The sequence below is a fragment of the Cetorhinus maximus genome, chromosome 8 (assembly GCF_964194155.1).
Source record: "Cetorhinus maximus chromosome 8, sCetMax3.hap1.1, whole genome shotgun sequence".
Taxonomy (NCBI): Eukaryota; Metazoa; Chordata; class Chondrichthyes; order Lamniformes; family Cetorhinidae; genus Cetorhinus; species Cetorhinus maximus.
In genome coordinates, this window is record NC_135886.1 from 87,922,938 (window position 1) to 87,945,729 (window position 22,792).

The window sequence follows — 22,792 nt, forward strand, 5'->3', positions numbered from 1 at the left end:
ATTTAGCTTGCTGTTTGTCTTGAACACATGTTGGAAAATGGGAAGTGCACTGCTTAATGATTTTCCATGTACTAATTATGGGCTGGGCAAGGGTGATTTTCCTAAAAGACGGGGCAAGTAGAAACTTGGAAGACGATTTACAAGAATGTTGCCAGGGCCTGAAAATTGCAGCTATGAGGAAAAATTGGGTAGGCTAGGGTTGTTTTCCTTAAAACAGAGGGAGCTGAGGAGTGACCTAGTTGTAGTACACAAAATTACGAGGGGCCTAGATAGGGTAGACAGGAAAGACCTAGCTGAGGGATCAATTACCAGGGGGCATAGATTTAAGGGGAAAAATTTTCCCCTTGTCGGGGCGGAAGTGCGAGAGTGGGCGCGGGCAGGCGTGCCTCCAATTCAAGGCCCACCCAGCGTGACGTCCACCAGGAAGCACTATGCACTCACTGTGCGGGCGGGGGGTTTCCCTCAGCCGGGAGCGTGCTCTCGGAATTAAAATTTTTAATAGAAATGATAAAAAAATTTCCCTAACATGTCCCCTCATGTGACACTGTCACATGAGTTGAGACATGTCCATAACTCTTATTGAAAGATTTGATAAATTTTAAATACCCTCATGGAACCTCATCCCGCCTGTGGATGAAGTTTCATGTTTTTTCCAAAGCCCACCAGGGATCCCAGCCTGCCCGCCAACCTTAAGGTTGGATGGGCAGGTCCATTTATGACCTTAATTAGTTTTTCAATGGCCTCAATAGGCCGTTGACAGGTCGGCGGGCGCACAGCTGACTCGGCTGCATCCCCATTGACCTGAAAATGGAAATGAAGCAGGGTGACGTTGGGAGTTCCACCTGATGTCATCCCGCGTCATTTTACGCGTCGGTGAGCAGGCCCCGCCCTCACTCGCCGACCGGAAGTTCCTGCCCAAAGTGATTGGTAGAAGGATTAGAGGGGACATGAGGAAAACATTTTTCACCCAGTGGGTGGTGGGCATCTGGAATTCACTGCCTGAATTGGTGGTTGAGGCTGAAATGCTCAACTTATTTAAAAGATAACTGGATCTGCACCTGAAGTGCTGTAACATGCCAGGCTACGGACCAGGTGCTGGAAAGTGGGATTAAAAATGAGTGGCTAGTTTCTTTTTTCCTCTTTTTTTTGGCCAACATAAACATGATGGGCTGAATGGCCTCTTCCTGCACCATGACTTCTCTAAGGTTTTATGGTTCTAAGACTATCACCTAAAGTTATTCTTGACCGGAGGACATTGGCTACTAAATAATCGTCAACAGAACCCATTTTAAAATTGTACATCTCAGCTCTCCTGATGGTCTAGGGGTAAATATGTCACCGAGTAAACCAGGCAGGCCAGGAGTTTCCAGATTTCCAAGGTTGATTCCTGATCTAAACTGGAGCATGAGCAACAGGGAGAAGGAAAAATGCTCCACGGTTCATGCTCCTGATCAGCATCTCCTGTGAGCCCTCCAGGAAAGTGAGTATGCGTGGAAACCAGATATGGAATAAATCAGAATCATTGTAAATCCTTCCATTTTATATTCTGATACTCATTGTCCAGAATCACACATGAGGAATACAATAGCCCGGATTTTATGGTTGTAATGACAGCAAAGCTGTCAGTTCTCCATCACTCTGTGAAACTGACAGCAACCTCTGGCATCAGCACTTGCACTGTTAAGTGCGGAAATCTAGAATTTGCTGTCTGTGATTCCCCACTCCTCCACAGGGTGTGCTGTTAAAATCCCGGCAGATGACAAATCAACTAAAAATCGCAGAATTGATGTCCTCATCCATTTTTTCCATGATTATTCTTGCTGTACAAACACTTGAAAAAGTTGCACCTTGTTGAATGAGGTGTAACTGCATTTTTTAACTGCATATACTGTCAAAATTATTGCTGAACAATTTCCCTGACCTTGAAAAACTAAATTTTTATTAGTTGAATGTTAAATTTCTGCATTCCAACATAATGACTACATAGATTTTTAAGATATTTATTAAAGTTTGGTTTTTGATATTTCAGCTTCTACCTTAATGTCATGCAAGTATTCCAATCTTTATTTCATTTTCTGTAAAGTTATAAAAAGTGAAAGATTAAATTTACTTGTTGCTTCCTGGTTTGCTGTTGGCGAGAATTCTTCAGTGTGATTGGCTGCTTAGCCTGCTTGATGATATCACTGTAGTTGAATGCCAAAGATAGTTGGCGCCAGAATTAAGTTAATGTCAGGAAATTTAAAATCCACAGCCCAGATCTCTTTAGGGCAGCTTTCTTCAATGCAAGTGCCATCAATTTTCCACTAAGCATGAAATCTGGATCACTGTTATTTTATCTGTAGGCATAATGGGGGCTGTGGTAACTATGGTTTTATCTGATGTGTTGTAGACCTTTAAGAAGAATGTGATAAAGGAAGATCACATGATCTTGTGTAACCAATAGTGGAGTAGCGCGGGCTAACTCTGTAGTTGCTTAGTAGTCAGTTGCAAGTCTGCAAGTGAGCAGCAGAAGTATGTAGATAGAGTTTGGTGTAGAGACACACACGTGTAGCTGCTGAGTACTTTGTAAATAAACAGAATGTGTTCCACCTAAGAAGCATCTGCAGAACTACTCTACCCAAAGTACCAACTTGGTCAAACCGCAAAAAGTGTGCAAGTGTGAGTCACAAGTCACAACAAACTGGCGGCGAGGATAAAATGAGGAGAAAACAAGGATAAAGCAGAGACTCAAATAACTTGCGATGAGGGCGCAACAAACCGGCGACAAGGAGAAAGAAGGAAGAAGGAGGATAGAAGAAAGATACAACTAGCGTCGAGAGTAAAATCACAGAGGAAATCAAAAGAAGCGAAAATGGGCTGTACCTCGCACAGTAATTGTAAGTAGAATTTCCAAATCATCAAAGTAATCCCCTCTCAGAACGCCACAATTTGAAAGAATAGGTCCTTTCGATCCAGCTATGGATGATTGGCCTCATAATATTTCCAAGCAAACGACATTATGGGGGAAGAGAAGAGGTGGTCGATCCTCTTATCCACGTGTGAGAATAAAGCCTACGGTTTAATTCAAAGTTTGATGGCACCCAGTGCCGCAGATTCAAAAACCTTTGATGAATTGGTGGACCTCATGAAGGGTCATGACCAGCCGAAGCCCTCGGTAATGATGCAACATTTCAAGTTTAATTCAAGGAATAGAGCCTTGGGAGAGACAGTTGCTTGTTATGCGGCAAGTTTGAAACAGTTAACAGAACATTGTGAGTTTGGTACACCTTTAAATGATATGCTCAGAGATTGTTTAGTGTGCGATGTAAATGAGGGCACAATTCAGAAGAGATTGCTGTCCAAAACAAATTTGAATTTTAAGAAGGCGCTAGAGATAACACTGGCCATGGAAAGCGCAGTAAGGGATTCAAAAGCCATACAGGGAGTGCAAAATGGTGCCGTCCTCCGCTTTGGGAGAGAAGCCCTAGCCAAAAAGGGTGCAAAAATGCAAGATTCTGCCAAGAAGCGGGAAACAGCCACCGCTAGCAGAAAAATAAAAAGAATTAACTCAGCAGCGAAAATAAGGAATAATGGCAAGAGAGGTGGAAATAAGCAGACGAGCAACGATTAGCATTTTTTAAAAATCGAATGTTTTTATTGTCATTGAAATGGACACATAATAGATAGTGCAAGGAAAAGAAGCAGGCAGATTTTCAAGCAAAAGAGAAAACCCCGTGAGATTTAGTGTTGAAGAGCCTGAAGCAACAAATTCAGATATTTATTCATTATTTAATTTGAAGGTGGGGAAAACAGAACCAAGTTATATAACAGTAAAAGTGAATAGCAGGTCTATTTGGATGGAAATGGACACAGGATCTTCCACTACAGTAATTGGTGAATACAACTTCAAATGCCTGAATTATGGTGAACATAAATTAAATTTAGAAGAAACTGATGCCAAATTAAAAACTTACATGGGTGAAGATATCCAAGTCAAAGGCATAAGTAGAGTTATTGCCCATTATGGAAGCCAATCAGCAAAGTTACCCTTGATGGTGGTAGCAGATGGTGAAGGGCCAAGTCTCCTGGGATGAAACTGGCTAAAGGAGATTAAGTTAGAATGGGCTGAAATTTTCTAGCTGAGAGCAAGTGGGATACCAGAGCTACTACAAAAATACGTCTCAGTCTTCAAGGACAAACTTAGGAAGATCCAGGGGCGGCAAGCAAAAATTCATGTGCATCCAGAGGCAATCCCCGTGGTTCCTGAAGGTAAGACCCATACATTATGTACTGCGGGAAAAAGTCAACACCGAACTAGATAGATTTGAGAAACTGGGAGTTATACAACCTGTGCAGTTCTCAGAATGGGCAGCGCCAATAGTCCCCGTACTTAAACCGAACCAAAGCATCCGAAATTGTGGAGACTACAAATTGACAGTCAACAAAGTGGCTAAACTGAACAGACACCCTATACCAAAAATTGAAGACCTGTAGCCAAGCTGGCAGGTGGAACTGCACAAAGCTTGCTATGTATCATGCTTTTCAGCAATTAGAATTAGAGAAGGCCTCCTGGGTATTTGGATATGATTACACATTGACTATGTGGGACCTTTCATGGGAACAATGTTTCTGCTCATTGTAGATATGCACTCAAAATGGATGGACGTATATGAGGTGAAGCTACCAATGTCTTCTGCTACAATTGAGAAACTATGTCAAAGTTTTGCAATTAATGGACTACCAGAAGTGTTCGTATCTGATAATGGCACGGCATTTATGAGTGATGAGTTTCAACAGTTTATCAGCCTCAATGGTTTAACTCATGCAAAAACTTTGCGGTACCACCCTCCTTCAAATGGACTGGCTGAAAGAGCAGTTCAAACGTTCAAGTCTGGCATGAAAATGTTAGCTGGAGATTCATTAGCAACCAAACTAGCATTCTTTCTTCTTCATTATAGGACCACCCCTCACACAACAACAGGTGTCACACCTGCGGAATTATTAATGAAACGCTGTCTCAGGACAAGATTGAGCTTAATAATGCCAAACTTAGGGGGGAAAGTGGAAAGGGGGCAAGGAAGTCGGAAAACTGGACATGACTGGCATAGCCGTGAGAGGAAATTTATCGTGGGAGATACGGTATATGTGAAGAACTTTGGAGAAAGACCAAAGTGGTTACCGGGCGAAATAAGTGGTGACTGGACCTCTATCTTACTATGTGATGGTGGAAGGCCGAGTCATATGGAGACATGTGGATCATTTGAGCATGAGAGAGACAAATCATCAAGAAATGATTCTACCAGCGTTCACAACCGGGTCAACGTTTCCTGCTGAGAGAACCTAACCTAGCACAGATGTGTCGGAAGTGCCTGTTGTACCTACAAAAGTTGAGAAAACAGATTTGCAGGTACCTGGCGAAGAACCTGATGTTCAGACAACTCCAGAAAATGGGGTTCCTAACAAAGCATCTGAAGCTGTAGAGCTGAGATGTTCTACACACCAAAGGAGACCCCCTGAAAGACTGAATTTATAAATTGCTTATCAGTGTAAATAATTTGCTATTTTGAAAAGATTGTAATTGTAAATGTAAAAATATGTTTCCGAGTAAAGGGGGAGGGATGTGGTAACTATGGTTTTATCTAATGTGTAGTATACCTTTAAGAAGAATGTTATAAATGAAAATCACATGATCTTTTCTAACGCGTGGGCTAACTCTGGTTAATTAGTAGTTAGTTGGAAGTTAGTCTTCAAGTGAGCAGCAGAAGCATGTATATAGAATTTGGTATAGAAACACACATGTGCAGCTGCTGAGTACCTTGTAAATAAACAGAATGTGATCCACCTAAGAAGTGTCTGCAGAAATATTCTATCTAAAGTACCAACTCAGTCACCCCACAACAAATGTGCAAGTGTGACTCACAAGTCACAGTAGGGGTCATTTGAAATTTTTCAGCAATATTGTGAAGTAGACGTATTGCCGGTGGATAACCGTTGCAAAAGAATGGGGTGAGAGATAAAGAAAGTGCTTTACCAGTGAGCAGAATCAGTGCCTCAATCGGCAGACCAGATTGAGCAGCAAACCCGCACACCAATGAGGCCCAGGGAGATTTTAGCTCCGCTAATTTATTTCCATGTTGGAGTTCAGTGTCCTGCCTAAACCCATCAATAATCTCTAGCTGGCCAGTGGGCATCAGCAGGATTTTGAGTGCAAGCGACTGCTGCCAGGGACCCAGATGGAATGGTCCTTGACACTAAGTTTTTAGTGTTCAGGAGAAGAAATCAGGAAAACATTGTGGCCGGGGAAGGGAATAGAAGCTCATGTCAAAGGAGGGCCAAGTCTTCGTTGTAGGTGTTGGATGAGTCCCACTGCTCCTCTGGTAGTTCACAAGTAAATCCCCAAAGATTTTAAATAAAGCATGGTTAGGACTCTTCCGTGGAAAAATATCCTTGGCATCTGCAATTTAAAATTACAGTGTACTGGATTTGGGCATCAGAAGAATAGGTAGATCTGATTTGAGTTAGCTATCTCCCCCATTGATTTCTGCTGGAGTAGTGTGGGGTGGAGGGGGGCTTAAAAGTGCACCCCCATCCTGCCCCACCACCCTCCCCTCGCAGTCTGAATACTGGGAGAGAGAGGGGCCAGAGAGGCAGAGTGAATAAGAAAATCCCATTCATGTTGTGCAATTACTGCAGTGCATTTGATAAATGTTTGCTAAACAAAATGGGTGGAACACATTTTTTCGAAATAATGATATAACAAAAAGTGTAAAATTAATAAATGTGAGGGATGAGTGGTGGTGACTGGATTTAGATCAGGTAACACTGAAAGATGTGTACATCTTTGAAAAAGATGAGTAAGAAGGGCTTATTGATATTGTAAATTGATAACTTCTGTAAGTAATCTGCCATTTGTCTGCCCATTCCACCAACCTGGCTATGTCCTTTTGAAGTTCTACACTATCCTCCTCACAGTTCACAACACTTTCAAGTTTTGTATCTTCCGCAAATTTTGAAATTGTGCCCTGTACCCCAAGGTCTCGGTCATTTATATTATCAGGAAAATCAGGGATCCTAACAACAACCCCTGGGGAACTCCACTACAAACGTTCCTCCATCATTTACATCCATTAAAAACATCCATTAATTACTGCTCTGTTTCTGTCACTTCAACCTTGTTCTTGGGTGTATTATCCACCTGATATCTGTCATAAGGAAACTCCTTACTCTTCATCTTAATCTCTATCTCATTTGTTATCAAGGAAACTTTGGATTTGTTGCAATACACCAAATGGTCTCTTCTTTAAAGGCAGCCCATTGTTCAGATTTTCATTTAAAAAAAGGCAGTTCCATAATGGAAACTAATCAACCACAAGAAAAATCAACAGTGGTTAAAATATGAGAAAGCTCCAGGCAGGTTCTGCAGGGATTCTCACATTCTACAAACAACAGTTAATAACATACACTTATCAATGCAGTTGAGGATTTTCAGTACTGTTGTGGATAAGAGATCAATTAATTAGGCTGCTTGCATATGATAAATTTTTAAAAATAAAATGGCTTTCATCTACCACACTTCAAATTTAGGCCACTTTAAATGAAGTTAAAAAAATAATAAGTTACATAAATAAAACATAAAGGAAGCCAGGGACATAGATAGTTAAAAAAAATCTACTTAAACGAGACATAAAGAAAGACAAGGGATATGTAAACTGTCTTAACTCTTCAAATCAACTTAAAGAGAAATATGAAAGCCATAGTGCCCGACACCAACATGGCCAGAAAGTTCCAGCCTAAGTTTCATTGCAATTTGGGTTGCAATGTTAGGTTTGGGCTATATTTGATCAGTGATTTGACAGTTTTGAATAGGAGCCTAAATCCAATCTGTTGTGATACAACATTATATTGAATGCCCTTATTCCAAGTTGCTATGAAATAAAATATAACACCTGCAGTAATAATAAACAAATCATCCTACATATGTATAGGAGTCAGTCTGGAACTATGACATTTGCTGACACTTGAAAAGGAATCATCTTATGCAATAAACGATGCACTTTTACTACTGACCTTCGCTTCAAGAAAAAAAAATAATTCAAGTTTTGATTTGATTTGAGGGGCAATAGAATATTTCTGTTGAATATTTTGTAATTACTGTTTCTGGTGAATCGTTCTCCTTTTATATTGCATTTTCAACAATCACTCTATAGATGTGGAATTATTCAATCCATTTCCAAATCTTTTGATTTGATTTCTTTTGGGAAAAGCTGCACACAAAACATGACCTTTGTAGTCATTGCTTGACAACAGAATTATACCATAGATGAATTATTTGAAAGTACCAGAGGCATTCCTTGGAGCACATTTCTTTCTAGTTTCATAATTCCAAATTGCTCCAATCTCTAGTGAATACTAAATACATGAGAGTGATACAGAAACACCATTTAAAATTACTTTATTATGTGAGTGAAAAGGTACCAGATTATTTTCTCCTTTTAACTAGACGTGCATTATTAACCTTTTTAAAGAAGTGGAACTGCTGGGGTGGTGACAGACACATTAGTGTATCATTGATAGATCTACCAGTGGTGTAGCAAATTGGTGCTCTGAAACATTGCACCGTAGAGAGGTAGAATGTGAATTTGTAGCACGATTCTCCGTGTAATGAGACCTTGACTACTTTCCAAATGCATTTATCCTGGAAACGGAGCCAACATTATTAGTCAAGTCAGTGCACCGGGGCCCTCAAGCACTTTATAGTGGCTCGTTCAACTCTCAGTGACAAGTCTTGAACAATGGGGAACAACTTTTCCATATCTTGCTCCACCTGGTAAGTTTTGTACATAGTTGTTTGTATTTTCCCAAGCCAGGATTTTACGCTCCTCCACCATCAGGTTTTTAGCCAGGTGTTGGTGGGTGGGTGGGGGAGGGTGGGGGGAAGTGTGAAATTGAAGGAACAGGATTCTCTCCAGATACCGGCCCGCCCTGACCTTGCAGCACATTTATGCTGGGATGGGCAAGGCCTCAGATGAGAAGCCCATCCTTGCCCCGACTGAGGCCCTTAAGTGGCCAATTATTGGCCACTTAAGGGCCATGTCCCACCCAGCCCCTTTGAGGCTGGTGGGAGAATTGACCTGGTGTGGAGAAAGCTTGAATGTCAATGGGCCTAGATCTCGGGCGGGAAGTTGGGGCTGATGCCTCCATCAGACTCCCCCTTTTGGTCTGCCCATAATCACACCCCCACCACCTTAATGTCCAGTCACCTCTCAAACCTCCCTCACCTCATCCTCTTCCCTGAAACCACAATTGCCCCACCCCGCTCCCCAGGCCTTCCCTACTCTCCCTGCCCTAGGGTCCCTTAAACTTACCTAGGCCTCTACTTGGTTCCAACAACTTCCTGAACTTCCTCTTCTGTCCACTGCAGCACTGTCGCAGCAGGGACTAGAGAGCTAATCAGATTGGCTGGCATTTCTCTAAGGTGGGACTTGCTCCCAAGTGAGGGGCAGAAGAGTGTGAGAGAAGATCCCTGGGACAAGGCAGTCAGCAGCACCTAGAGGAGAGTGTGAGCGGAGGACCCTGGGACAGGCAGTCAGCAGCACCTAGAGGAGAGAGCGAGCGGAGGACCCTGGGACAGGCAGTCAGCAACACCTAGAGGAGCGTGCGAGAGGAGGACCCTGGGACAGGCAGTCAGCAGCACCCATAGGAACTAGTTTATCTAGAGGATTTAGCATCTAGTCTATACTCAAATAAGAGTGAGGGTAAAATAAAAGCAAGGGTTCATATTCTATTTAGTTAAGATATGTCTGGAGAGCTCAGTCCCATGATTTGCACATCCTGTGTGCAGGAGGTGCCTCCGACTGGAGCAACTCGAGCTCCGGGTTTTGGAGCTTCAGTGGCAGCTGGGGGCACTACAGTGCATTCACGAGGCAGAGAGGTTCATGGATAGCATGTTTCATGGTGTGGTCACTTTGCAGCTTAAGGAAGTGCAGGCAGAGAGGGAATGGATGACCTCCAGACAGAAGAAGGGAACCAGGCAGGTAGTGAGGGAATCCTCTGAGTGCACCTTGCTCACAAACCATTTTTGGGCCTTGTTAAATGGTGAGAGTGATGGTTCCTCTGTGGAGGACAACCAGAACCAAGGCCATGGCACTGTGGGTGGTCCAGCTGCTCAGGGGAGGAGGAAGAAGTGTAGAAGGGCAATAGTAGTAGGGGATTCATTAGTGAGGGGAATAGACAGCCACTTCTGCGGCCGTAGACATGACTCCAGGATGGCATGTTGCCTCCTGGGTGCCAGGGTCAATGATGTCATGGAATGGCTGCAGGGAATTCTGCAGGAGAAGGGTGAACAGCCAGAGGCCATGGACCATGTTGGAACCTATGACATAGGAAGAAAGAGAAATTAAGTCCTGTCAGCAGACTTTAGGGAGTTAGGTAGGAAATTGAAAAGCAGGATTTCAAAGGTAGTAATCTCCGGATTACTCCCTGTGCCATGCAGTAGTGAGTATAGGAACAGAAGGATAGAGCAGATGAATGCGTGGCTGGAGAGATGGTGCAAGAGGAAGGAAGTTAGATTCCTGGGGTATTGGGATCATTTCTGGGGGCGGTGGGACCTGGACAAGTTGGACGATTTACATCTGAACAGGAATGTGACCAACATCCTCGTGGGGAGGTTTGGGGCGGATTTAAACTAAATTGGCAGGGGGATGGGATCCTGAAAAGTTGTTCAGAGGGGAGAGATGCTGAGATGGAATTAGAAGTTAAAACGCTGGGAAGTGGAGGAAACAGGCTAGATAAGGAAGAAGTGAGTTTAGCAAGGCTAAATGGAACATATTTTAATGCAAGGAGCCTGAGGAATAAGACAGATGAGCTGAGGACACAGGTAGGCACTTGGGAGTATTATATCATAACAATGACCGAGAAGTGGCTAAAAGAAGGGCAGAATTGGCAGCTGAACATTCCTGGCTATAGGGTATTCAGACACGATAGAAAGGGGGATAGAAGAGGTGGTGGGTTTGCAACATCGATCAAGGAATCAATTATAGCAGTGAGGACAGATGATATCTTGGGAGGATCATCAAATGAGGCCACATGGGGAGAAGTAAAAAACACAAAAGGGGCAAACACACTGTTTGGTGTGTACTATAGGCCCCAAACAGTCAAGGAGAGATAGAGGATCAAATATGTAATCAAATTTCAGAGAAGTCTAAGAATAATAAGGCAGTAATAGTAGGAGATTTTAACTACCCAAATATTAATTGGGATAGTTTTAGTGTGCAAGGTAGGGAGGGAGCAAAATTCTTAAGTTGCATCCAGGAGAACTTTTTAGCCAGTATGTAGAAAGCCCAACAAGGGAGGGGGCTGTTCTGGACCTAATATTTGGAAATGAGCCTGGGCAGGTGGAAGGCTCATTAGTAGGGGAGCATTTTGGAGATAGTGACCATAACTCAGTTAGATTTAGGATAATTATGGAAAAGGATAAGGCTGGGCTGGGAATAAAAGTTCTAAACTGGGGAAAGACTAATTTTACTAAGTTGAGATATGATTTGACCCAAGTGGACTAGGAATAGCTATTTGCAGATAAAACTGTGTCAAAGCAGTGGGGGGCATTGAAGGAGGAAACAGCAAGAGTACAGGGCAAATAAATTGCCATAAAGACAAAGTGGGGGACCATGTCCTGAAAACCTTGGATATCAAGGGACATAAAGGTTAGGGTTAAGAAAAAAAGAAAAGCTTATGGCAGATACTGAGGGCTCAATATAGCAGAGTCCCTAAGAGGAGTATAAAAAGTGCAGGGAGGAACTTGAAAAGGAACTCAGGAAAGCTAAGAAAGTGCATGAGAAAGCATTGGTGGGTAGAATGAAGGAAAACCCAAAGGGTTTTTTTAAATATATAATGAGCAAGAGAATAACTAGGGAAAGAGTAGGGCCAATTAGGGACCATAGAAGTAATCTGTGTGTGGACCCGGAAGACATGGGTACAGTCCTCAATGAATATTTTGCGTTGGTCTTCACAATGGAAAAGGACGACGCACGTGTAGACATCAGGGTGGAGGACTGCAAAATATTAGAGGGAATTAACATAGAGAGAGGAGGTACGAGCGGGTTTAGTGGCCTTAAAAGTGGATAAATCCGCAGGCCTGGATGAGATGTATCCCAGGCTGTTGAGGGAGGCAAGGGAAGAGATAACAGGGTCCCTGGTAGCAATTTTCAAATCCTCTCTGGCCACGGTAGGGTGCCAGAGGACTAGAGGACTGCTATCGCTGTCCCATTTTTAAAGAAGGGAGGAAGAGATAGACCTGGAAATTACAGGCCAATCAGCCTCACCGCAGTAGTGGGGAAGTTACTAGAAAGATTCCTGAGGGACAGAATATATCTGCTCTTGGAGAGACACAGATTAATCAGGGATAGTCAGCAAGGATTTGTTAAGGGAAGGTGGTGTTTGACAAATTTGATTGAATTTTTTGAGAAGGTAACCAGGAGTGTTGATGAGGGTAATGCATTTGATGTGGTCTACCTGGACTTTAGCAAGGCTTTTGATAAGGTCCTTCATGGCAGACTGGTCAAGAAAGTAAGAGCCCATTGGATCCAGTGTAAAGTGGCATATTGGCTCCAAAATTGGCTGAGAGGCAGGAAGCAGACGGTGATGTTAGACGGATATTTCTATGACTGAAAGTCTGTTTCCAGTGGGGTTCCACAGGGCTCGGTGCCGGGGCCCTTGCTGTTTGTGGTGTATGTAAATAATTTGGACTTAAATGTAGGGGGTATGATCAAGAAGTTCGCGGATGACACAAAAATTGGTAGGGTGGTAAATAGTGAGGAGGATAGCCATAAACTGCAGGAGGATATCAGTGGATTTGTCAGGTGGGCAGAGCAGTGGCAACTGGAATTCAACCCAGAAAAGTGTGAGGTAATGCACTTGGGGAGGACTAACCAGGCAAGGGATTACACTATGAATGGTAGGACCCTGGAATGCACTGAAGATCAGAGGGACTTTGGTGTGCATATCCACATATCCTTGAAGGTAGCAGGGCAGGTAGATAAGGTGGTTAAGAAAGCATATGGGATACTTGCCTTTATTAGCCGAGGCGTAGAATACAAGAGCAGGGAAGTTATGCTGAAACTGTATAAAATGCTGGTCAGGCCACAACTGCAGTACAACATGCAGTTCTGGTCACCACATTATAGGAAGGATGTGATTGCACTGGAGAGGGTGCAGAGGAGGTTTACCAGGATGCTGCATGGGCTGGAGGGTCTGAGCTATGAGGAAAGAGTGGATAGGCTGGTGCTTTTTTGCCTTGGAGCAGCAAAGGTTGAGAGGGGACCTGAAAGAGTTGTATAAGATTATGAGGGGCATAAATAGGGTGGATAGGAAGGCACCTTTTCCATTAGTAGAGGGGTCAATAATCAGGAGGCATAGATTTAAGAGGTAGAAGGCTAAGAGCGGAGTTGTAGAGAAATGTTTTTCACCCAGAGGGTGGTGGGAGTCTGGAACTCACTGCTTGAAAGGGTGGTTGAGCCAGAAACTCTCATAACATTTAAGAAGTATTTAGATATTCACTTGCGTTGTCATAGCCTCCAGGGCTATGGGCCAAGTGCTGGAGAATGGGATTAGTGTAGTCAGATCTTTGTTGACCAGTGCAGACATGCTGGGACAAATGGCCTCCTTCTGCACTGTAAATGTCTATGAGTCTAAGTCCTGCCTGCAGCCAACTGATGCTCATTCAAGCGTAAATTGGCTGCAGGGCACTCAGAGTTGGTGGGGATGATGGGACACTTCAGATGATGGGAAGGTAGACCCCCTCCATGTGAAAAATTTAGGCTCTTATATTTGGCAACAATCCATTATTTTTATTATCATTGACACAGAAGCAAATTAAATGCTTTGTCTTTGATTACTGAAGGCAGGATAATAGGAAGCTTACCATCAGTCATGGAGAAGTTACAAGAATGTGTGAACAAGGACAGAGTGGCTGAGAGCTTGAATAAGTATGAGAGGGAACCAGTATGGCTTTGTTATAGTCCCTTTCAACTTTTTGAGGGGCCACTACTAAAGTAGGTTAGGGGGTGCCTAATGATCTAAGTTATTTGGACTTCCAGAAGGCACTTAAGAAGGTTCCATACAAGTGATTGTTAGCCTCAACTTTTCATCATGTTTATTAAGGACATGGATGAAGTAATAGAGAGCTTTGTATCCAAATTTGCAGATGGCATGAAGCTAAGCGGGGCAGTAGGTAGTGCAGATGGGAGAAAAAAGTTGAAAAGAGACATATACAGATAGTATAGCAAATGGAGTTCAATGTGAAACCATCTGCGTTGGATACAATAAAAGATAAATCAACATAGGCTCTAAATAGTGAGAAACTAGGCACCATAAAGGTGCAGAGATTAGGAACTCTAAGTACGCAAATCATTTAAAGCTAGTAGACAGTAAAAAAAGACTTGCAAGGGGACATTACATCAAAATTAGAGCTAGAACATTAGGAGCCTAATCTGGAAGCACTTTTTTCACACAGTGGGTAGTAGAAAACTGGAACTCTCTTCCTCCAATAAGCTGGATGTTGAGAAAATTGAGGCTTTAAAGAGTAGTTCAGTACATTTCTGTTAGCTTAGCATATTGAGGGACAGAAGCAAAGGTAGTTAAATAAAGTTGAAATGCAGATCAGAGATAATCTATTTGAATGACGGATCAGGCTCAAAGAGCAAAATGACCTACTCCTGCTTCGGTATTCCTCACTGAGCTGTGTATGCAGAACTGTTGCATTTCATGGATGTCCAGTTGAACATCCCTGTGGCAAAGCAGCAGACCTTTGCTGCTCTTCTTTAAAATAATCCTATTACTGAAAAAAAGAGACGTGCGTAAGCTTTTCATCTTGCACTCACTTGCAAGAATACTAAATAAGGGGAAAATAACAGTTTATACTGCATGTGAAGAGAGTGCTGCTTGGTTGTCAAGTGGTGTTGCCATGGAGAATGCACCACTGTTGTTGACTGACAGTTAAATGTCAAGCACTGTTTGAAATTTAAACCAGACAGCTTGACCCTGATTGGTCAAGGCATTGCCCCGAGGAATGAGTCAGCGAATGTCTGCCACTTACTTTGTTTAGCTGAAACGGGCACAATGTTTGTACATGTTCTTTCTGTCTGCAAAGAACAGGGCCCTGTGTATTAATATATGTAGCTTCCAGTACACACAAATACGTCACACTGTGAGCCCGATTGACAACCTTAAATTGGTTGAGGGTGTAATTCTTAGCACACTGAGGATTATTTAACAGATGCTGTCCAATTGCGAATCACATCAAATGTTGGACACTGTGTTTTGAGTTTTGCGAGCACGGGCTGGTTGGGTACGGTCTGTACCCTGTCCATTGTGAACAGTGGCTGAGACATGCTGTTGATATGATCCATCAGCCTTTGGGACGTTCGGCCTACATACCTAGCATCAAACTGGTACTAAAATTCATACACCACATTATTCATTTGTGTGATAGGCAGACTGTCTTTTTGGCTTGATGGCAGCATCCTGCTAGTGGCGAATACTGCATAGTAGCAGTGTGATACAGTTAGCTTCATCTGTTGCTCAAATTTTTGAGATACCTTGCTCTTCCAGAGTAATCTGAGGTAGACTGGGCACTTTTCAGGACTGAAAGTGATGGCCTCAAGCCCGTTCATGAGTTTGTGTGATATACAGTGCAAAATGATCTGATAAGGGTAGCCATTATCCTGCAGGATGCCTTTGATGTGCCCTATTTTGGTATCAAGTTTGCATGGTGGGCAAATAGCTCAGGCCCTACTTACAAGATTGCTGATAAGACCAATATTAAAGCATGTGGAACTGTACGAATCCCAATGAGCATACTGACCAGCGAAAGTAGGCTTGCAGAAGACCGTGGGAGAGAAAAGTGCCCTTTTCCTCTTATATTGACATTTTTGAGAGGATGAAAAGCTTCGAAAATTTTTTTTCAGCGATCCCACTGCATCTTTTCTGTCCAGCAGAGAGGGAAGATGGAGCCTCAGTCTCACCTTTTCTCCGAATGACAGTACCTCCAGCAGTGCAGCACTCCCTTACTGGAGCGTCAGCTTAGATTTTGTCTTTGGAGTGGGACTTCAACCTTCTGCCTCAGAGAAGAGAGTGCTACCAACTGAGCCACAGCTGAAACCAATTACATAAAACTGGGATAGATATGAAGGAGTTGTGAGTGGATAATGTCATCTCGTCATAGTCCTATCTATTTACTGATATCAGCAGGGAAAGGGCAGAAATACTGACTGATGCAACCTGGGCAAAGCCTTGGTGAAATCTTTTAGCAACATAAAATACTGCAAGTTTTGAACTGAAAGAGCTGCTGATCTTCAAGACCTTAGTATTTTCACAGTTGGCCATATATTGCAGATGCAATTTTTGGGTACAGTTAAGTAACTGATTGCAAATAGAAAAAAGGTCAGAACTGTACTGGTAAAAGGAATAAAAGGTTGTCGTACAGGCATGTAGAAATTGTAGAAGAGTAGGAGCCTTAAAGCTTAACTGAACTTTGTCACTCCATATCACAAGGAACAACCGCTGTCTGCCCCAATTTCCAAACAGATGTATTTAATGATTTGAGTCATGCAGGCAGGAAATTTTTCAGGAGATAAAAAATGTAGCTCTTTCTGTAATGACTGCACAAGACTTTGATTAACTTTTCATCTTCCTTATTTTGCATGCTGATAGCAAATGTATAAACTAATTTAGCTTAGAGTTCAAAAGGAAGCAATTTGCACCAAAATTTTAGTGCTTACATTTCGATGGAGATTTACAAAATTGTTAGCTCATTCACTGTGATGGATTTTAACTTGGATTGGGTTTCCAGCAGGAAACCAGTTCAGCGGGTTAATATCCTGCTCACCAGACGCAGCTGGGAGCTATGGTAATTTTAACCGCTAGGCCTCATTTCAATGGTCCACTAGTCCACTTTCCATTCTTTCCGAGAGAAAAGTTCACAGACCAACTGTCAACAGGGAATATTTGGGCAGCCCGCTGGCTTCCAGGTAAGTGGTGGAGAGGGATTTTTGGGAGAATCCTGCAGGAGAATGGAAGGAATGGGAGAATACCTGGGGAAGCGAAGCTGCAATTTTCCTTGTGGAGTCCCCAAGAAGTACTTCTCTTCCTCCTAACCCCAGAAAGATTTTTTTTCTCATTCCCTTGAAGAACCTCTTCATCCACCCCAACTGCTGATCTGCTTCGGTTAAAACATCATTGGGGTCCTAGTTGGTGTCAAAGGTCATTGATTTGCATAAATCCATGGGTTACCCATGGGTGGGCAACACCTCTGCCTGCAGACTCTGTAAATTAATATTGAAGATGGCGCTGATGGCCAAGTTCTGAGCAGATAAGCAACCTCTTTGTATTTAATTGCCTAGCTGCCTTGTTTCTGCCAGAAGGGTAGAATTAACCTACTGTATCATGCTAATATGTTAAAATGCATCAGCTGAAGTCGATCATGACTTCTGGTGTTTTCTTTCCTTGCTCAGGCCTTGTTCATGATAGGTGTATGGGTAGTGTTGCACTTTGGTGGGGAAAAAGGACCGCCAGTTACTGAGGACAGCCATTGCTCCAAGATCATTAAAACCACAGGGGGTGAAATGTGTTTGTATAGAGCCATTTCTAGTGATGCTAAGCAGGCTTATGTCCATGGTGCTCCTGTCCTCAGGAAATTGACAGAAGTCTTCTAGCAATACAATGTGAATGAATTTCTCCATCATAGATTCCTGCAACACAGTTAGGAGGCCTTTCAGCCCATCATTCCTGTGTTAGCTCTTTGAAAGTACTACGCAATTCGGTCCACATACCTGCTTTTTATTCGCAGCCCTGCAAATTGTTTTACACTTTGGAGCATGATTGTGGAGAAATAAAGGATAAGTTACTAATTGCCATTTTCTGAACAGATGTTTGTGTTTTAACAAAAACTTTGAGGATGGTGGATATAACATAAGCCAAGCAAGTTTCATGTTGAAAGAGTTTGTGTTTTGTCTGAGTGTGCCTGTGTGCACAATTTAAAGTGGTTAATTTAAATCTTCCTTCTAGGTTTCCTTTAATTATGAACATACTTAACTGTTTTTAAGAATCACCAAGCTAAGTCCAGATGTAGGACATGATTAGGCCCATCAACCAATCTTAAAATATATACTTGATTTTCAAGTTGGCAAGCAAGGATAAAGAGATCTACAGTGGTTAATTGGTAAGGCCCATTGCGGAACTGAGTCAATTTGACCTGTGATTTTCCCAAGTTTGATTCCCAGTGTCTTTTGAGGTAACTGATCTCAATTGATCACAGTACCCTAAGTAACATAAGAACATAAGAACGTAAGAAATAGGAGCAGGAGTAGGCCATTCAGCCCCTCAAACCTGCCCCACCATTCAATAAGAATGGCTGACCTGCCCCAGGCCTCAACTCCTCTTTTGTGCTATAGCCATCAACTCCCCAATATTTCAAAAATCTATCTACCGCCTCTTTATATACTTTCAGTGATCTAGCCTCCACAGCTTTCTGGGGTAGAGAATTCCAGACATTCACTGCCCTCTGAGAGACGAAATGCCTTCTCAGTTTTAAATGAGTGTCCCCTTATTCTGTAACTATGTCCTCTAGTTCAAGATTTCCCCACTAGTGGAAACATCTTCTCACCATCTACACTGTCAAGCCCCCATCAGAATCTTGTACATTTCAATAAGATCACCCCTCATTGTTCTAAACTCTAATGAATAAATGCCTAACTTGTTTAGCCGTTCTTGATAAGTCAGCCCCTTCAACCCAGGAATCAGCCTAGTAAATCTCTTTTGAACTGCCTCCAATGCCAGTATATCCTTTCTTAAATACGGGGACCAAAACTGTACACAGTACTCCAGGTGCGGCCACACCTACACCCTGTACAGTTGTAACAAGACTTCCCTATTTTTAAACTCCAACCCCCTCGCAACACAGGCCAAAATTCAATTTGCCTTCTTAATTAATTGCTGCACCTGCATGCTAACATTTTGTGTTTCATGCACATGAACATTCAGGTCCCTCTGTGCTGCACTTTTTTGGAGTGCTTCTCCATTTAAATAATAGTCTGTCTTTTGATTTTTCCTACCAAAGTGCATGACCTCACACTTTCCTACATTAAACTCCATCTGCCAAGTTTTTGCCCACTCACTCAACCGATCTATATCCCCTTGCAGATTATTTATGTCTTTATCACAACATGCCCTCCCACCTATTTTTATATCATCAGCAAATTTAATACATTACACTCTGCCCCCTCCTCCAAGTCATCAACATAGATAGTAAATAATTGAGGCCTAGGGCTGATCCTAGTGGCACTCCACTAGTTACGTCTTTCCAACCTGAAAAAGACCCATTAATCCTGACTCTCTGTCTTCCATGTGTTTACCAATCCTCAATCCATGCTAAATACATTGTCCCCAATACCGTGAGCTCCTATCTTGTGCAATAACCTTTCATGTGGCACCTTATCGAACGCCTTCTGGAAATCGAAATACACTATATCTACTGGTTCCCCTTTATCAACTCTGCTCGTTATATCCTCAAAGAACTCTAGCAAATTTGTCAAACATGACTTCCCTTTCAAAAAACCATGCTGACTCTGTTTGATTGCGTTACACATTTCTAAATGTCCTGCTATTCCTTCTTTAATAATGGACTCTAGCATTTTCCCAACGACATATGTTAGGCTGACTGGCCTATAGTTTCCTGCTTTTTGTCTCCCTCCTTTTTTGAACAGGGAGGTCACATTAATAGTTTTCTAATCTGCTAGGACCCTCCCGGAATCCAGTGAGTTCTGGAATATTTCGACCAATGCTCCCACTATCTCTGCAGCCCTTCCTTTAAAACACTTGGATGCAGGCCATCAGGTCCTGGTGACTTGTCTGCCTTTAGTCCCATTAGTTCATCAAAACCTTTGTCTCTCATGATAGAGACCGTTACAAAATCTTTCCTACCATTAGCTCCTTGCTTATCTGATATCTTTGGGATGTTTATAGTGTCCTCCACCATGAAGACCTATGCAAAATATTGATTTAAATTATCTACTATTTCTCTGTTCCCACTATCAATTCTCCATCCAAGAGTCCCACACTCACCTAGCCATTCTCTTTTTATCTACCCGTAGAAGCTCTTGCTGTTTGTTTTTATATTTCTTGCCAATTTACTTTCATAATCAATTTTCTCCCTCTTTATTAGCTTTTTAGTCATCCGCTGCTAGTTCCTAAAAAATTCCCAATCCTCTGGCCTACCACTAGTTTTCTCCGCTTTGTATGCCTTAGTTTTTGATTGGATACTTTCCTTAATCACCTTAGTTAACCATGGGTGGTTCATCCTTCTCATCGAGTCCTTTTTGACTGGAATAATTTTTTTGCTGATCTTTATGAAATATCTGCTTAAATGTCTGCCACTGCTCATCCACAGACCTTCCCCTTAGTCTATTTTCCCAGCCCGCTTTAGACAACTCTTTCTTCATACCTCTGTAATTGCTCTTATTTAAGTTGAGGACACCGGTTTGAGATCTGAGTTGCTCGCCCTCAAACTAAATTCAAAATTTTACCATGTTGTGATCGCTACCCCCTAGAGGATCCTTAACTATGAGATCTCTTAATAATCCTACCTCATTACACATTACTAGATCTAAAATAGCCTGTCCCTGCATAGGTTCTGCAACATTTTGTTCTAAGAAACAACAAATTTGTCTTCCATGTTATCCATGCCAACCTAATTTGTCCAGTCAATATGCAGATTAAAATCACCCATGATAATTGTAGCACCCTTCTTACATGCCTCCATTATTTCCCAGTTTATACTTTGTCCTACAGTGAGGCAACTCTTCAGGGGCCTATAGAAGTCTCCCACCAGTGACTTCTTCCCCTTGCTATTCCTTATTTCCACCCAAACTGATTCCACATCACGATCTATTGCACCTATATCACTACTCACCACCACACTGATACCTTCCTTTATTAACAGAGCTACCCCACCTCCTTTTCCTTTTTTGCCTATTTTTCCAGAATGTCGAATACCCTTGAATATTGAGTTCCCAGTCTTGCTCACCCTACAACCACGTCTCTGTAATAGCTATCAAGTCATATTCATTTATTTCTATTTGTGCCGTCAACTCATCTATCTTGTTACAAATGTTATGTGCACTCAGATAAAGAGCCTTAAGTTTTGACTTTTTACCATTATTACTCATTCTGGTTTTAATTTCTGCTGCACTCTTCTGCTTATATTTTCTGCCCCTTCCTGTCACACTTTGATTATTGTCACCTCCTCACTACCTTACACCTCTGCTCTCTCGTTTCTTTTTGATTTTTTAAACCTTCTCTTCAAGTGAACCCCACCCCCCCACCACTAATTAGTTTAAAGTCCTATCTACAATCCTAGTTATACGATTCGCCAGGACACTGCTCCCAGCATGGTTCAAATGAAGCTCGTCCCAACAGAACACCTCTCTCCTTCCCCAATATTGCTGCCAGCAGGAACCCATTTCTCCCACACCAATCTTTGAGCCACTCATTTACCTCTCTAATCTTGTTTACCCTACACCAATTTGCACATGGCTCAGGTAGTAACCCAGAGATTATTACCTTTGGGGTTCTGCTTTTTAATTTAGCCCTGAGCTGCTCTTAGTCCCTCAGCAGAACCTCTTTCCTAGTTCTACCTATGTTGTTGGTACCTACATAGGCCATGACAATTGGATTCTTCCCCTCCCACTCCAAGTTCCTCTTCAGCCCATAAGAGATGTCCTTAACCTTGGCATCAGATAGGCAACACAGCCTTTGGGACTCTCTGTCTTTGCTGCAGTATCTATTCCCCTAACTATGCGGCCCCTTATTACTACTACATTTCTCTTTTCTCCCCCCACTTGAATGGCGCTCTGTACCACGGTGCTGTGGTCAGTTCACTCATCCTCCCTGCTGTCTGTGTCCTCATCTACACCAGGAGCAAGAGCTTTGTACCTATTGGACAAGGACACTGGCTGAGGTTGCTCCAAAGCTAAATTCTGGAGCCCCCATACCTGCCTCACTTGCAGTCACACCCTCCTATCCCTGACCACGGTCCAAAATTGATGTAATTAAGGGATGTAACTGTCCCATGAAACACAGTGTCCAGATAACTCTCCCCCTCCCTGATGTGTCACAGTGTTCATAGCTCGGATTCCAGTTCATCAACTCTGAGCCAAAGCTCCTTGAGCAGCCAACACTTGCTGTGGATATGGTCATGGTGGATCGTACCGGCATACACCAGGTCCCACATACTACAGCTGTAACACATCACCTGCCCAGCCACCTCTATTCTGTTTAATTAATTAATTTGGATGTTAAATATTTTAAAAGTAAATTTCTTAACTGTACTCTTCAGTCTAGGCCAATCAAAGGAGACATGGAAGAGATACCCACCAGTCACCTACCTGTTTTCCTTTAACGCCACATCTCGGCTCTGACAGGTAGAAACAGGTTGAAGGGGCTCTCTGCCGCAGGTTTTTATCTCCCTCTGCCACTGCCCTTCCCACACAAGTCCGCTCTCGGTGTGCTGGGCCTCCCTCTCTGCCGTCAGTTTTTATCTCCTGCTGCCGCTGCCCTTCTCACTCAGGTCTGCTCTCCTTGTGCTGAACTCCCAGCTCTCCTCATTGTCTCACACTGAACTCCCAGCTCTCCTCGCTGTTTTACACTGAACTCCCGGCTCTCCTCGCTGTTTTAAACTGAAATCCCTGCTCTCTCCTCGCTGCTTTAAACTCAAGGGAATCAAAACATCTGAATACTGTCAGGTAGCTTCTGTTGGAAAGTT

General features: G+C 42.7%; 1 protein-coding gene across 1 annotated transcript in view; it reads left to right on the forward strand.

Moving 5' to 3' along the window:
- Positions 1 to 22,792, forward strand: part of pcdh11 (protocadherin 11) — a 749,887-nt gene that overhangs the window by 451,175 nt on the left and 275,920 nt on the right. The window lies entirely within an intron of this gene.